Consider the following 15,602-nt stretch of genomic DNA (forward strand, 5'->3'; position numbering starts at 1 on the left):
GTTGCGAGAGGCAGTCACTAAGTCTAGCCCACACCGACCAGGGGATTACACAAGGGCATTAAATCCAGGAGGCAGGACCACTGGGCTCCCCACCACTCCGGGCAAAGCCCTAAGTGGGAGGGAGCTGTGGACGGAGGAAGATCCTGGGAGAGGTCAGAGGACTGCGCTTCCCGGCAGAGGGACTCCTAGGACAGGGTCCCCAGTGTCTGCACACCCTGATTTTTATCTTCCCTGCAGGGCCTGTCCCATGGGGAGGGGTTGATATTTGTAGCCAGCGGGAGCTGCATTCCAGGGCCGGGTACTTAACATTCCAGAAGAGCCCTCAGCTAATTATTGCCTTGCCCGGCCCCCCCAGGCTTCCATGGCTCAGCCAGAAGACTCTAGTAGCTTAGTTCTTGGGTCATATTGAGAGGCCCAGAGGTGGGCCGGACTTAAACGGGGTCACATGGCAGTGAGTCAGTGACAGTGTCAGGGCTGGGGCCTGGGGCCTTTTACCCGTGACTTGTGGACAAGGGGGCCAATGAAACGCAGCAGGAGCCGTGGCGCTGAGCCTTCGGAAGAGGTGGACGAAAGCAGGCCTTGGACAAATGGCTACTTCTCTGAGCTTCCATTTCCTTACCTGTAAAAAGGGGAATTTTCTCAAAATCCTCTAACACATGACAAAGACTCTTTCCTTGACCAAATTTCAGACAGGCTCCTTGGAGGCCTCTTTTTGACCAGGCCTCATCCTTGGGCCTTGTCTTTGGCCTGCCCAGCCCAGCTTTAGCAAGAATCCTGCTAAATCAGTTTAGCAAGATGCCCCACCCTTGACATCCGATCCCCCTTTCCTGCCTTCAACAAGAATCCTGTTAAGTCGGTTTAGTAAGAAGCCCCTACCCTTGATGGCAACTCTTCGTGATTTTCCATCCATTGCCCCCCTCATCCTGCTCCTTGTCTATAAAGCCCCAGCTGTCTTCGCTGTATTCAGGGTGGAGCCCGACCTCTCTCCCCTACTGTGGTAGTCTTCCTACCCCTCCCAATGTTCCTGAATAAAGTCTTCCTTACCTACCCTTTTAACCATTTTAGCTAGGGGCAAAAATAACTTTTCTTTAGGGGCACCTGGGCGGCTCAGTCGGTAGAGCGTCTGACTCTTGGTTTTCGCTCAGGTCGTGATCTCACAGTTTGTGGGTTCGAGCCCGGCTTCAGGCTCTGCGCTGACAGCGTGGAGGCTGCTTGGGGTTCTCTCTCTCTCCCCACCTCTCTCTCCCCCTCGCCGCCTCATTCTCTCCCTAAGAATAAATTGTAAAAAATAAAGCATAAAATATGCTCAAACGTTCACATACACATGGCACAGGTGTAAAACTTCATACTCCCTCTCTGTCTCCCCAGCTCCCCTTCTCCTTCCTGGGACAGCCTTCGCGAGTACCACATATATACTTTTCTTCTTACGCAAATAGTAGCTTACTACATTCACGGCCGTGCACCTTGCTTTCACTTATTATTATATCTCAGATTGCTCCATACCAATCTACGTCATTCTTTTGACGCCTGCATTGTATTCTATTATATGAATACACCAGCACGTATTTAGTCTCCAAAACGGCAGCAGATTCGTACTGGCAACCCAAACTTTGGTCAACAAACATACGTAAAGCATCTGCCAGGGCTCAGGGATTGAGTGTGTCCTAGAGATAATGGGGGTTGCAGTCCGGGCTGTGCAAATTGGAGCCTCCAAGGCTCATGAAGGCAACAGAGTGACGAGGGCATTGCAGAGCGGAATAACAGGAAAAGGGTCACTCCAGGAAAGGATGCTTCTTCGTTGGGCTGGGAGAGGGGTGGGTCTCTGAACACTTCAGAGGGCTTTCTTTGAAGGGTAATTTGGATGTAGGTGCTAGGAAAAGGAAGGATGGCATTCTAGGCCAAGAGGACTGTGTGAGCAAATTAGAAGAGAGAGGACAGCCCATGGCATATGAATGAGGACCCAGGACCTGTGGATGGAGGTGGAATGAGGCTATTTGGAGCCTGAGTCTGGGGAAGACTTGACTTTCAGGGGAAGGCCACGGGCTGATTCCTGCTATTCTCCCAGAGTCTCCATGGTGGCCACCTCTTCTGGAAAAGGGGCCTCTGTTGGGGGTGGGGGGGATTGGAAAGAAAAGGGGCCTTTTAGGGAGGAGGCAGGGCAGAGGCCGCTCTAGGCTGGATGAAGCAGTGGCTTGCGATTATCGATTATAGATTATCAAGATCTGCCCTGTGCTGGGCATTTAATTAATTTAACTGAGGGGCACCTGGGTGGCTCAGTCGGTTGAGCGTCCGACTTTGGCTCAGATCAGGATCTCGTGGTCCATGAGTTCGAGCCCCACGTCGGGCTCTGGGCTGAAGGCTCAGAGCCTGGAGCCTGCTTCCGATTCCATGTCTCCCTCTCTCTCTGCCCCTCCCCCGTTCATGCTCTGTCTCTCTCTGTCTCACAAATAAATACACGTTAAAAAAAATTTAAAAAAAAAGAATTTAAAGGAAGCTTGTATTCAGATTTTAAAAAAATAATTAATTTCACTGAACTTAATTTTTGCTGCATTTACTTTATCTATATTTTACATATTTTATTTATATTTATTTAATTGAGGAGAAGTAGTTGCAGACATCATGGTATTTTCCCCTAAGTATTTCAGCAACTATTTCTTAAGAATGAGGACATTTTCCCATAATCCCTATATAGTGATGGCACTCAGGAAACTTAACATCCTCATACTCTTATCTAATGTCCTGTCTGCATGCAAATATGCAGTTGTCTCAATAATGTCCTTTATAGCTTCCCTGTCCTACCCAGGATCTGATCAAGGACCACCCTTGGCATCTCCTTTAATCCGGAATCATTCTCCAGACCTTTATTCACTTTGTTTCGTCTTTTCATGCCATTGGCCTTTTGGAAAAGTCCAGGCCAGATGCTTTGCAGAGTGTCTCTCAATTTGATTTGTCTGATGTTTCCTCATGACTAGATCCAGGCTCAATATTTTCAGCAGGAACCCTGGTGCTGTATGCTTCTCAGGTGAATTGGCCCCATAACTAGTGGTATTAAATGTGATCCCTGGGTGGGGTCCGACAAGGAGCCTGCACCTTATTTTGCAGATGAATAACCTGAAGCTCAGAGAGGTCACGACGTGACTTGCCCCCCTGCGCGCGCGCGCGCGCGCACACACACACACACACGCACACACACACACACACACACAGCTAGAATGAAGGAAGACCAGCCCCGTTCTGACCCTTTTTATTTTTTTTTTAATGTTTATTTTTGAGAGAGAGGGGGGAGAGGGGCAGAGAGAGAGGGAGACACAGAATTGGAAGCAGGCTTCAGCCTCCAAGTTGTCAGCACAGAGCCTGACGTGAGGCTCGAACCCACTAACCTAATGCGATCGTGACCTGAGCCGAAGTCACATGCTTAACCGACTGAGCCACTCAGGCGCTCCCCCCAACCCATTCTGGCTCTTAAACACTGCTCTGTGCTGCCCTTCCACAAGTAATACATAATCATTATGGGAAAATTAGAATACACACATATGAGTACATGTTTATTTTTATAAAAATGGGGCCATCTTGTTGTCCAAGCTGCTGTTTTCATTTAATACGATACAGCCCAAGAGAGGGAGGCACGGGGCCGTGTTTGTCACCTGTTCTCCCTGTCACCGCCTGTTCAAGCTTGCCCCAGAGGTGCCAGAAACTCAACATGCTCTTGAAGGAGCCAAGGAGAGGGCTGGAGCCAGTGGGCTTGCCCCGATGTGGCTCCCAGACCCCTTAGCGACAGGGACCCTAAGAGGCTGCAGGTGGAGGGGCAGGGGCACATGTGCCAAGCCTGCCCTCTCTACGTCTCCACAGCCGGCAGGTCCACACACCGGGCAGCCTGGACATGTTCCCGCATTTGGGTCTCCCTCCAGTTACCCAAGGTTGCAACTCAACCCTCTATGCTCTCAGCACCTCCTGGATGTCATGGGGGCAAAAACCAGGCCAAGCGGTTGCCTGGAGAAGTGGGCAGGGCCCCACACGATGTGGGTAGAGACGCGGGCTCTGGTCTGGACTCTGCCAATGATCGCAGAGTAACCTTGGACAAGTCACGTCCCTCTGCTTTCCTCATTCCTTCACTTCACGGTCCGTTCTGCATGCCCGGCCAGGCGGGCTGCTGGGGAGTCAAGGTGGCGCAAGGATTACAATCCAGGGGGGACATGCTGAAGTAGAGTCAGGGGAGGGTCCAGGTGTGGGGCCTGAGGCTGGTACAACTCAAGGACTGTTTGTAAGAAAAAGAACACCAACTTATGAATATAGAACTGGGCACAGAGACTTGCAGGAGGCCTCCAGGGAGTGGACTTGCCCCGGAGGCCTCTGGGAACCAGCTTCTCCCCAACACTGCCCTTGGGCCCCTGGGTCTCTAGCTGGGACAACATGGTCTAACACTTGTGGTGGACCCTGGAGCCTTGTCTGCTCTGGACTTTTTAATTTTTTTTTAACATTTTTACTTATTTTTGAGAGACAGAGAGGGACAGGGCATAAGCGGAGGAGGGGCAGAGAGAGAAGGAGACGCGCAATCTGAAGCGGGCTCCAGGCTCTGAGCCGTCAGCACAGAGCCTGACATGGGGCTCGAACTCAAAACCATGAGATCATGTCCTGAACAGAAGTTGGACACTTAACCAACTGAGCCACCCAGGCACCCCTGCCCCCCGCCTTTTGCTAATATTTTACTTAGAATTCTTAGATCTACATTCACAACGAAACCAGTCCTGAGTTTTCCCTGAGCTGTTCAGTCTATAGACTGTCAAGCAACTACTAACAAGAATAACTCAGGTCTCTGTTCATTTGGAAGAATGTGCGTAATCTATTCAGTGGGGTAAAAAACAAATTATTTATGTCATAGAGCATGATTCCACTTCTTTCGAAAACTGTACTTTCATAGAATTCAAATAAGTGAACTTCTAAAAGATTTTCAAAGAGCAGGGATGGCTGGTCCCGTCTCTGGAGAGCCTACCTGTCTGCACACGGCTAGGCCTATACCTAGAGCCTCCCGAGCGGCCAGGTCTCCCGCTACCTCTCCTAGGAACCCCTCGCTTCCTAGGACCCAGCCAATGTTAGGTCTTCTCTATCTGACCCTCTAAGGGCAACCACTCACCCCTGGGGAGGAGGGGAGCCAAGCCTATTACAGAGGCCGGCTTTATCCTACATGGTGGTTCAGCAGGAAAGCCCAAACAAGGGCTCCTGAGTCCTGAGGTGGGACCATGGCAAACGGAGTGTGAGGGGGAACGGAGAAAATGTCACACCACCTGGGCCCTGAAAGGTTTCCCAGAGGGGCTGGCTTAGGTTTGGGGTCTGGGGGAGGACCATTTCTGCCCCAGGCGGCCCAGGCCCATGACTCACAGGCAGGCCTCAGAGCTGTGGCAGGATGTGATATCAGCCTTCTCTAGTAGCCAGCCTGGTCTAGGGCTGGGCCGGGCTCTACCCGGACTCCCCAAGGAGGCGGCCCCCAGCCCAGTACTGAAAACGTAAAGCCTAACCAGCATGGCTCTTTCTCGAGATGCACAAATATAGTTACTAGAACAGAGTCAAATAAGCCCAAAGAATCATGGACTGTGTGTGTGAGGTCCAGCACAACTCCCAGGCCAGTGACTTTCAAACACAACCCCTAACAGCAGGGTGGGTCGTAAGTGCCCAGGAGGGGTTCCACTTGGCCCCTAGAATCAGCCAGCCCAGACTCAAGTGCCTGTCAGCTGCGTGACTCTAGGCACGTCACCTAGTCTCTCTGAGCCTCAGTGTTCTCATCTGTCAAATGGAAAGAACAACATCTGCCTCCCAGTCATCATAAGGAATTAACGAGATAATGCAAGTGAAGCTGCGGGCTCAGTGAGTCACACGCAAGGAGATTGCACTGTGCTTTTCTTTATATCGGGTAGGATTATTTTGATTGCAACAGAAACTCACCTAAGCTAGCTATGGCAAGAAAAAGAAAACGGGGGGGCGGGGGGCAGGGAAGTTCCCGAAAGGAGCCCCGGGGGTGTCTCCTGGAATCCCGGAGCAAGACCCAGTCGGGGTCGGGAAAGGGTGCCGTCGGGGCTGAGAGCCCCGTGGGTGCCCAGCAGGGCCCCCTCCCTCTCTTACCTTGCCGCTGTCCCCTGGCTCTGCTCACGCCTCCGGTCGGTAGTGGAAAACATAGCTGTCAACAGCTCCCGGCTCGACGTGGCCTCGAGATGTGAAGCCAGGTGGCCTCAGCTGAAGTCTTTGGGTCCTGATTGCAAATCCCCTGCAGAAGACGCCGATTGGCTCGGCGCGGGTCACGTGCGCGCCACCTGGGGCGAAGAAACGTGGCAAATCCCGCTGGAGACTTGTGGCTGATGATGACGCGGAGCAGTGCCAGCAAAGGGGCAACACCAGGCCAAGAAAAAGAAAACAAGAAAGAAAGAAAGTCTTGTAGGCTCCACGTTCTATCCACCCAATCAGACCCTGGGCCCCCACCCGCCTTCCACCCCCAGAAGCAAAGCAGGCGGCCACTTCTCCCAGACCGACTGATGTCGCCGGTTCGGGGGAAAAACAGACCCCCCTCCCCGCGAACGCGTACACAGCAGACACTGTGCTCGGGAGAGCCCATCACGAAGCCTCCGATTTGCGGTTCTGCTTTCCAGTGCGGTGCGTTGAGGACCGTGTGTAAAGACCCTGCGTTTGAACCGGGTGGGCACATGCTTCCCGGCTTGGTACAGGCCGCGCGCCCGGAGGCCGCCACCCTCTGACCTGCTCTCCACACTGGCTGCCTGCCTGGTCCCTGTGGGCGTGCGAGCCAGGAGTCCTACCTGAGTAGGACTGGCACTTGGGCTCGCAGGCTCTCCAGGGCACCTCTGCTTTTGTCCCAGGTGCATGGCATCCCGGTCTGCCACCCCGGGGCCGGGCTGCTGGCTGCTGGCTGCACCCAGAGTGCTGACCGAGGGGATGTGAGAGGCTGGGAGGTGAGGAAGGGGTGCGCAAGTGCGGGGTGGGGCGGGTGGATCCCCGAGAAGCTCAGGCCTCGTAGGCAGTAGGCGGGCAGTACTGTCTGTTGAAAGCCCCGCGCCTGTGACGGTGTGGAAGAGAGGCTGCCCTGGGGGAGGCCTTCCTTCAGAGGTCTCTGCACTAACACGTGTGTCTGCAGGGCACGTGAGCTCTTGCCAAGGCCTTTTCCACCCATCATCTGGAGCCCTCATTATGCCCTTAAGTGGGCCCCCACTTTACAGATGGGAAAATTGAGGCTTCACGTCACCCAGCGTGTCCGAGGCAGAACTGGAGTTCCATGCCGACACCTTGGCCGCGTGAATCTCCCGCTCTCCTGCCTCCTGGCCCCGAGTGGGGACTGTGCTTCCTAGGGCTTGCTCCAAGACGCCGTCCTCTGTGGCTCCCTTTCTTCTCCAACAGCACTGGCTCCCTGGTCCCAACCTGCCACGACCAGCATACATGTGATGTCATCTGTAGGGACAAGGACTCTCATCCCTCAAGCAGGTGGCCTTTGAGGCCTCAGACCTCCAGAACTAGCAGGACAGCTCTCCTCAAGGGTCACCTAGGACCCCTAAGAGCTGCCTCCTGGCCTTTCTTTTCAGCATTCCCCTGGCCCAGGGGGCCCTCTCAGCCACTTAGTCTGGCTGTCCAGGCCTAGGTCAGAGGTCTGATGGGGGCTCTGGCCCTTCTCTCTGCGGCCCCTCCACTCAGCAGTTCTGTCTCCTCAGTGAACGCAAGCTCCTTAAGGGCATCTCGGTGTCTCCCATGATGCACTGGGTGGGAGGGAGCTTCCAGAGCAACAGGAGAGCAGGGAGTGGGTGTGCCTGGCTGGCAGGACGCTAATCTAAGTGCAAGTCCACAGGCCGGCCTGTGATGAACCAGAGAGCATCTCAGCAGAGAAGGAGTGAGGATCCTTGAAGGCCCTGTGAAGGCAGAACCGGCCATGTACTCCAAGTACACAGGCCTTTGCATGTGCCATTCTTTCTAGTGGGAACCTAGACCTCCAGTGTCTGCTCCCCAAGTCCTCCTCAGTAACGGGGTACCCAGTTCTTAGCCAGCTGGCCACAGGCCACCCAGAATAAAGAATATGTTCTCAGTCTCCCTTGCAATTAGGTTGGCCGTGGGATGAAGCCTTGCCAACAGCTTGTAAATGCGGTGTACAAAATCCAGGAATGTTCTTAAAGAGCCCGACTGCCGGAGCTCTTGCAGCCACCTTGCACCAGGAGGAGAGCAATGGACACCCTAGGGGCCCTGGGCCTTCCGCCACCAGATTTCTACTGGAGTCAGACAGAAACTTCTGTCTTGTTGAAGCTACTGTTATTTTTGTGTTTCCGTTTTTGTTCGGCAGTGGTGGTCGCTTTGACTCAGAGCCAAACGTACACTGAACTGATAAAGCCAGGAAACTGGGTTCGGTCGTCAAAACCCAGCTCAATAGTTACCTCCCTTAGGAAGTCTTCTTAATTCCCAGGTACAATAAACCACTCCCAGACTCAATCATTCTCTTGTTTTTATTTCCACCCCTTTGTATTGTAACTTACCTGTTCAGGCGTCAGCTCTACTTGGAGTCGGTGAGACTGTGGGCTCCTTCAGGTCAAGAACACTGAAATATCCAGCTCAGAAGCCCTGGAACCTCCTCCTCCTATTACTAGTAGCAGCGGCCTCAATAGTAGCAATAAAACAGTAGATGATATTTATCGAGGGCTTATGATGAGTCAGGCACTATTTTAAGAGCTTGGATATATTACCTTATTTAATCCACATAGGAATCTAATACCTCATTTTACAGATAAAGAAACTGAGGCACAGAGCGGTTATGTAGATTGCCCAAGGTCAGTCGCACAGCTAGAAATTGGCAGAGCTGGGACTTAAATCCCGGGAGTCTGACCCCAGAGTCCAAGCTCATAGCTTGTCATTCTTATCTAGGAGTTCCATTAGCTTGTCATAGGAGCGCCTTCAAAATGGGACGTGGGAAACCGCACAACTCCCCTCACCCTCCCTAGCAGGAAGGAAACAGGAGAAAAGCCCGCTCCAGTTGTCTGCAAACAGAGCTCAGGGCTCTCGCGGAGGTTAGACGTCCCAGAGACTCCCAGAAACTAGCATCTGCCAGGCCACCTGTCTCAGTGATCTCTGCTGGGTAACAAAACACCCCACACTCAGTGCTTGAAATCACACTGGGTTACTCCCCGCTCAGAGCTCTGCAGGTCAGCTGGGCAGATCCCGGGCTCCATGTGGGATCGGCGCGGCTGTGTCCAGCCAGGGGCTCAGCTGGCCCAGAATGTCCAAGAAGCCTCCTCCACACACCTGTGCTGGGGTTTCTCAGCTCTCCTCCATGTGACCTTGCCTTCCGCATGCATGGTTCCACATCCCTGTCTTGTCGGCCCGAGTTTCTTTCCACGGCGGCCGACTTCCAAAAGAGAGAGGGAACACAGAGGGCCCCGGGCCATTTAAGGCTAGGCCTGGAACGGGCACAGAGTCACTTCTGCCCTTTCTGTTCATCAAAGAAAGTCACAAGGCCAGTCGAGATTCAAGGGGAGGGGACACAGGCCCTCCTCTTTCTGGGAGGAGCACCATAGACGCTCAGGCAAGGAGAAATCGGTGGCAGCTGCCTTTCAGGTAGTCCAGTCTCACTCCCACATTGCCTCCATGTAGCAGCCCTACTGGGTGACCTGCCGTTCCTTGGACAAGTGCAAGTGCACGCCTCCATGCCTGTGTCTGTGTCATCTGCTGGGACACCTGTGTTTTCCTCCTTCAAGATTCAGCTCCGTGTCACTGTTCGATGGCTCGTTCCCTGACCTCTCAGCTCAGAATTCTTCCTTCCTCCCCTGCTGTGTAGCGACCTCCAGCTTTGCTCATCATCTGCAATCTATAGTCACTTTGGCTTCATACAGATCAGTATCCGTCAACAATTGCCATCATGCTGCGTAACAAACGAGCCAGACCCCAGGGGCAAACATTCGTTTAGCTCCCGAGTGTGTGGGGTCCAGCCGATCTTGGCTGGGGCCTCTCACGTGGAGGTCTGACCTACAATGGCCTGGGCTGGGATGCCAGGGGTACCTTGGTTCAGGGCCACAGGCCTACTCATTCGGCAAGCCAGTCGGCACGTTCTCGCGACAGTGGCAGAGAAGAAACGCAAGAGGGGAAATGCGCAAGTGCTTTGTGGAGCCTCGGCTTGCAACAAGTCTGCTAATATCCCATCAGCCACAGCAAATCACAGGACTGAGCCCAGAGCCAGGGCCTGCAGAACATTCTACCCTGGGTAAGAGAGCACTGCAGATTTACTGAGCAAAGCATGTGAATACAGGGAGGGGTGAAAAATTGTGAGGCCATAAATACAATTGAGCTTCCAGTTGTAAGTGGCTGATTTATCTCCACTGGGGGAAAAATTCTGTCCCAAGTTGGTTGGAGGAGATGAGCCAGGGAACTCAGCCATTCCAGCTCTGTGACCTTGAGAAAAACATTTGACTTCAGCTAAAGTCTTGGTTTCTTCAGTTGTGAAAAAGGGAAGAGGGAGGGCTGCCCTCCCACGGCACGGAATTAGGATAAACGACTGAGATCTCGGGTCCGCCCGGTTTCCTCACCCGTAGGATGGTGATGACAGTGGCACACGGGGACGTGGCAAGGATCTAGCGAGTCCACATCAAGGACTTAGGTCACTGCCAGACACATAGCAAGGACTGACCTTTGGGAGGAGGGGGCCCTTGTTAGGTGCTCTCCCGACACCCCGTTCTTTTCCTTCCCGGCACCTGTTAAGTGTGAATTTTGTACCGATGTGTACGACTCATTGTTTAAGGTCTTTCTCCCCACCTACACCAAAAGCTCCATGAGGGCAGGCATTATACTCAGAGTGGTATCCCCAGCGCCAGAAACAAAGAGGGTGCTCGTGGAGTATTCATGGAGTGAGTGGCTGCACGAATGCGTGAATGAATGAGAGGGAGGGTGGGGGGCATGGATGGAGACACATTGGAGGGTTTGGCAAGACTAGAAAAGGCTTCGTGATGCCGATTTCAAGGTCTGTTACCAAGCGCAATCTCTTTCCTTCCACAAATCTTAAGTTTACAGGGAAACTGCTGCACCCACACTCTTAGACCCCCACCCCTGGTTGATGCCCTGAGCCTGAGGTCTCTCCCCACGACAGTAGGAAGGATCATATGACTAAACCACTGACCACTCTCCCTACCCTCATAACATCGTCCCCCCCACACACACACCAGGGAGCTAACATGGCTGGCTGCTGTCCCCGTTTCACTTGCTGAGTGACCAAGCAATTCAGTCCCGCGCCCCGCAGAAATGGCCAAGGAAGCAGCCCAGAGCACCCAGGTGAGTGGGCACTGAGCAGAAGCTCGAGGATCCACTGCCCTGCCTGAACCTTCACTCCTGGGGAGAAAGAGCCTCAGGCTGGAAGGGCTGACAGAGATGGTCTCAGCCCCGGGTCCTGCCCTTAAGAGTCACGATGGGGCCGCGTGTGGGCAGTTTCAAAGTGCCTGCCCCAGCACTCCAGCCCGGAGATGCTACCCTCATGAAGCCCAGCTGACTGGCCACCTCGGCTCCGACCGCAGCCACCCCTGGGGGTGTCTCTGTTACTTCTGCCAACCACAGTGCTGATGGGCAGTGACGATGGTCTTGGAATATTTAGAAACAGGAGAGGAGGATTAATCCAGGTCATTTGGGAGTAACAGTGACTCACCTCCACTGAGCCTCTGTGAGGCTCCTTTATGCACATCCTATAGCCCCCATCTCCAAGGTGAGGCTTATTATTTCCACAGGGCAAATGGGAATCTGGGGCTGGAGATAGTAGGATATTGGCCCAAAGCGACCCAACTAGGCAGTGATCGAAGCTGGGGTGTCTTAACAGGCAGTGACTTTGGAATCATTTCCCACTCGTTTGTGCAAATCCAGTTGCTTGGTCCGTCCCAGGGAGGAGGAGGGAGAGGTGGCCATTCCCTCTCCATGGAATTTTTCTTCTTTGACGAGGGGTCTGGCAAACATGAAAGCTTTCAATATATGCGCTCTCACGGCGGGGGTGGCACGAGGCAGAATGGTTCCTGGGTGGATGTCCAGTCCTCATAGGGGACTCAAGTTCCTCTCTAGAGGCCCCTGGCCTTTGCCGCCATCCTCGGGGATTAGGGAACCCAGCATCTCCAAGATCAGCATGGCGGACTTGCCCTCCCTGGGGCTCCCAGACCCCATCCTATAAGCAGGGAAGCAAAACTGTTCCCCAGAGAGCCAGCGGCCTCCAACTTGTCTCTCTTTCTCTGAGGCCAGTCGCCTCTCTCCTCCCAGGGAGATCAGATGTGCTCGCGTAATGGAGCTGTGGTTTCCACCCTGGGCTCCAAAGCCAAACTCCATGGCGTTTCAAATATCCCCAAGGCCTCCGCGGAGGAAGGCCGCCGAGCATGTCCCGGGAAAGGGTTGCATCTGGTCTGCGTTAACCAGTAGCTGCCGGTGCCTCGAACCCTGTCGGGGAGCAGGGCCGGATGTGGGGGAGCCCACGAGGGAGGGCCTGGCAGGAGAGAGCTCAGCTCCAGCCCTTCCCTTAGGACCCCGAAGCCGAGAAGGCCCTTTGTGACATTCAGGCCAGATGTCCCATTTCTCAGGGCGGTAGCTGAATCCGGGGTTGGCACAGGCAGTTTCGCGGCAGGTCCGTGGAGCATCCGGGGCTCCCGACACCAGTCAAGAGCTCTTTCCACCGCCTCACGCCAGATGCCTGAAACCTGGCAAGTCCAGGGCAGGGCCTTGTCCCCGGAGGGGGACCCTCGGCCTCTGTGTCTGTCCCTTACACTGCCTCAAAACAGCACGGACGGGCAGGCGGCTGTTGGCGGCCAGCCCAAGAGGAGGCAGAAACTGGCACGGGGGGTTCACATGACTGCAACACGAGGTGGGGAAAACAGCAATGCTGTAAGAAGAAGTGATTCACAGAAGGCAGAAGGCATGAGGCTCCCAAGCCAAGAACAGAGCAAGGGTTTCTCCAAACACATGCTTTTTGACCTGCAAAAGCTTCCCCACACCCCAGGCCCATCTTCACAGACCGGGTTCAGCCCGCACTGCCGGAGCGCCTGGCCCAACCCGGTCCTCCCTCCCACCGGGCCCACGGGTGTCCCGGCGGGTTCTCCCAGCGGCCCCATTTCAAAGAGGAGGGAACTGGGGGCTCCCCTCTCTGAGCACGGACACTATGTTGGGGTGGGAGGAGTCTGGCCACTCCCTCCAATTGCTTGTCTCCACTTGGGAGCCTGAGCTGGGGCACGTGGGCCCCCCTCCTGGGTGTGCTGGCTCTGGTTCTGGGTGCTCCCCAGACCTTTGTCCTGGGGCTCCACCCAGGGTCCAGCTGAGCAAGGGGCAGAGAGCAGGATGGTTACGACCTGATTTTGTTTGTGTGCTTGTTCTTTGGCCCCGAAGAAGCCTTGAGAACAAAGTTTTATATAAGTAAGAAAGACGGGGGGTGGGGGGGGGGCTGTTTTTGGAGCTGAGTTTTCTCACACCTCCCCATCCACACCCCAACAGCCTAATGATTTAATCTTTTTTTTAAGTACAATAAGTTTAAATAGTGCTGGAAAAATGTAAACAATGCTCGCTCTTTATCCTGTCTGGCGAGAAGAAAGAAAGTGAGAGAGAGAGAGGAAGAAAAGAGGGAAGGAAGAAAAAAGGAGGAAGGGAGGGGAGGGAGGGAGGAGAATAAAAATGAAAACGTCTCCAAACTCAGGAAAGCACAGATTAGAAAACAAGGGTATCAGGAAATGTCGACATTGCGCCCTTCAGATTCCATCCTGGGAGTACAGAATCATGTGGCCTCCCTGCTGCACCAAAGAATCTTTAAGTGAAGATTCAGGGCACAGAGCCCGGTCCAACATTAATTCTCTAAACCATTGGCTACGTAGTTTTTAATTTTTCCCCATTACATTTCTGAAACGAAACTAGAAATATCGAGAAAATTAGCAAAGTGCCAATATTCCTGCCATCATAGTGCAAATATACACATATGTGCACCCCAGCGTATACATACGCATATACACAATTCAGTACATTCCTTTTTTCACTTTATAAAAGACCAACAGGCCTGCATTTGTTATTTGTTCTTTTAATGCTTGTTTAATTTGAGAGAGAGCATGCAGAGGGCAGGGAGACAGAGAGGGATAGAGGGTCCGAAGAGGGCTCCGTGCCGACAGCGGAAAGCCCAATGTGGGGCTCGAACTCACGAACCGTGAGCTCATGGCCTGAGCCGAAGTCAGACGTTTAACTGACTGAGCCACCCAGGTGTCCCGATAGACCTGCATTTCTTTTTTCTTTTTTCAATTTTTTTTTTAACGTTTACTTATTTTTGAGACAGAGAGAGACAGAGCATGAATGGGGGAGGGGCAGAGAGAGGGAGACACAGAACCAGAAGCAGGCTCCAGGCTCCGAGCCGTCAGCCCAGAGCCGGACTCGGGGCTCGAACTCGCGGACCACGAGATCGTGACCTGAGCTGAAGTCGGACGCTTAACCGACTGAGCCACCCAGGCGCCCCTAGACCTGCATTTAAATCCCAGCTCTGGCCAAGCCACTTCAGACCCCTGCACCCAGGTTTCTTCATCTATAAAATGAGGCAATCAGTGCTACCGTGCAGAGCACAGGAGATAATGTGTGGGGAGCGTCCGGCCGTAAGTGCGTGGCTCTGTGATGGTTGCTCTTACTACTGCCGATGAGCTAGGGGCTGCCTCCCCAGGCCGCCTGAGTGCCAGGGGACCCAGAGGGCCCCCACGCATTTATTCATTCCATAGCCACTTAGACAGTGTGTGCTGTAGGCCAGGCCCTATGCTGGGTGACAAGGGCACAGAAATGAACGTGACTAGGTCTTGTCCTCAGTCCAGAGCTCAGTCCGGGAAAGGGGGCAGATAAATACACCGGCAAGTGAGAACCCGGGTGATGACAGCGATGGCGGCCATACAGATGGATGCTGTGAGGCTCTGCACAGAAGTTGATGGAGCAGCCAGCTCACAAAAGAAGAGGGTGTGTGTGTAAAACTGACACCTGGGAGGGCATTTCAGGCAGAGGACAAAGCACGTGCAAAGGCCCGGAGGCCCCAGAGAACATGGGCCGTCCTGGGATCAGCAAGTTTCCAACTCTGACTAGGACAGTGGATATTAACAAGGAACACGGCTGCGGGGGTCTGAGCCTGGCATGACATGGGAAAGATCTGGGGCCCATCCTTACACCAACAAGAAGGCTTTCAGTGGCAAAGAGCAGAACACTCTGATGCAACCGGCTTAGCAAAAAAGCGATATAAGAGCTCATGTGTCAAGGAGATGAGAGGAATGGCATCTGGGTTTAGATCATCCAAGCAGCTCAACCGCATCTTCAAGGACCCCATCAATTCCTGCCTCCGCTCTGCCACCTTCAGTGTGTCAGACTATCCTGAGACTTGTCCCCTCACGCACTAAGGTGGCTGCCTTCGTTCCAACATCACACGCAGACGCCACAGTGTCCAGAGGGGCTCCACGCCGCTCCCACTCACCCCCCTTCCCTCTCTCAACCCATCACATTCCTTCCAGAATTCCCCTAGCTTCCCTCCACCTATGACAGGCCAGCAGGCATCCCACACCTGCCCTTGCACCCATTTCTCGAAAGAGGCGAGGACCGCCATGCTTGGCTGAGAC

At 53.8% G+C, this 15,602-nt stretch overlaps 1 long non-coding RNA gene across 2 annotated transcripts; it reads right to left on the bottom strand.

Annotated features, from left to right (window-relative positions):
- Nucleotides 1-346: 346 nt before the first annotated feature.
- Nucleotides 347-14,275, bottom strand: LOC132668967 (uncharacterized). Of its 2 annotated transcripts, none has more exons than XR_009605905.3 (4): nucleotides 8,514-14,275; nucleotides 6,801-7,898; nucleotides 6,115-6,344; nucleotides 347-619 (listed from the first exon to the last, which is right to left on the bottom strand). It is a non-coding gene; the product is annotated as an uncharacterized LOC132668967 (long non-coding RNA). The 2 variants fall into 2 exon arrangements; XR_013556333.2 differs by lacking the exon at nucleotides 347-619 and adding an exon at nucleotides 3,292-4,255.
- Nucleotides 14,276-15,602: the final 1,327 nt, after the last annotated feature.

The sequence above is a fragment of the Panthera onca genome, chromosome B3 (assembly GCF_046562875.1).
Source record: "Panthera onca isolate mPanOnc1 chromosome B3, mPanOnc1 haplotype 2, whole genome shotgun sequence".
Classification (NCBI taxonomy): domain Eukaryota; kingdom Metazoa; phylum Chordata; class Mammalia; order Carnivora; family Felidae; genus Panthera; species Panthera onca.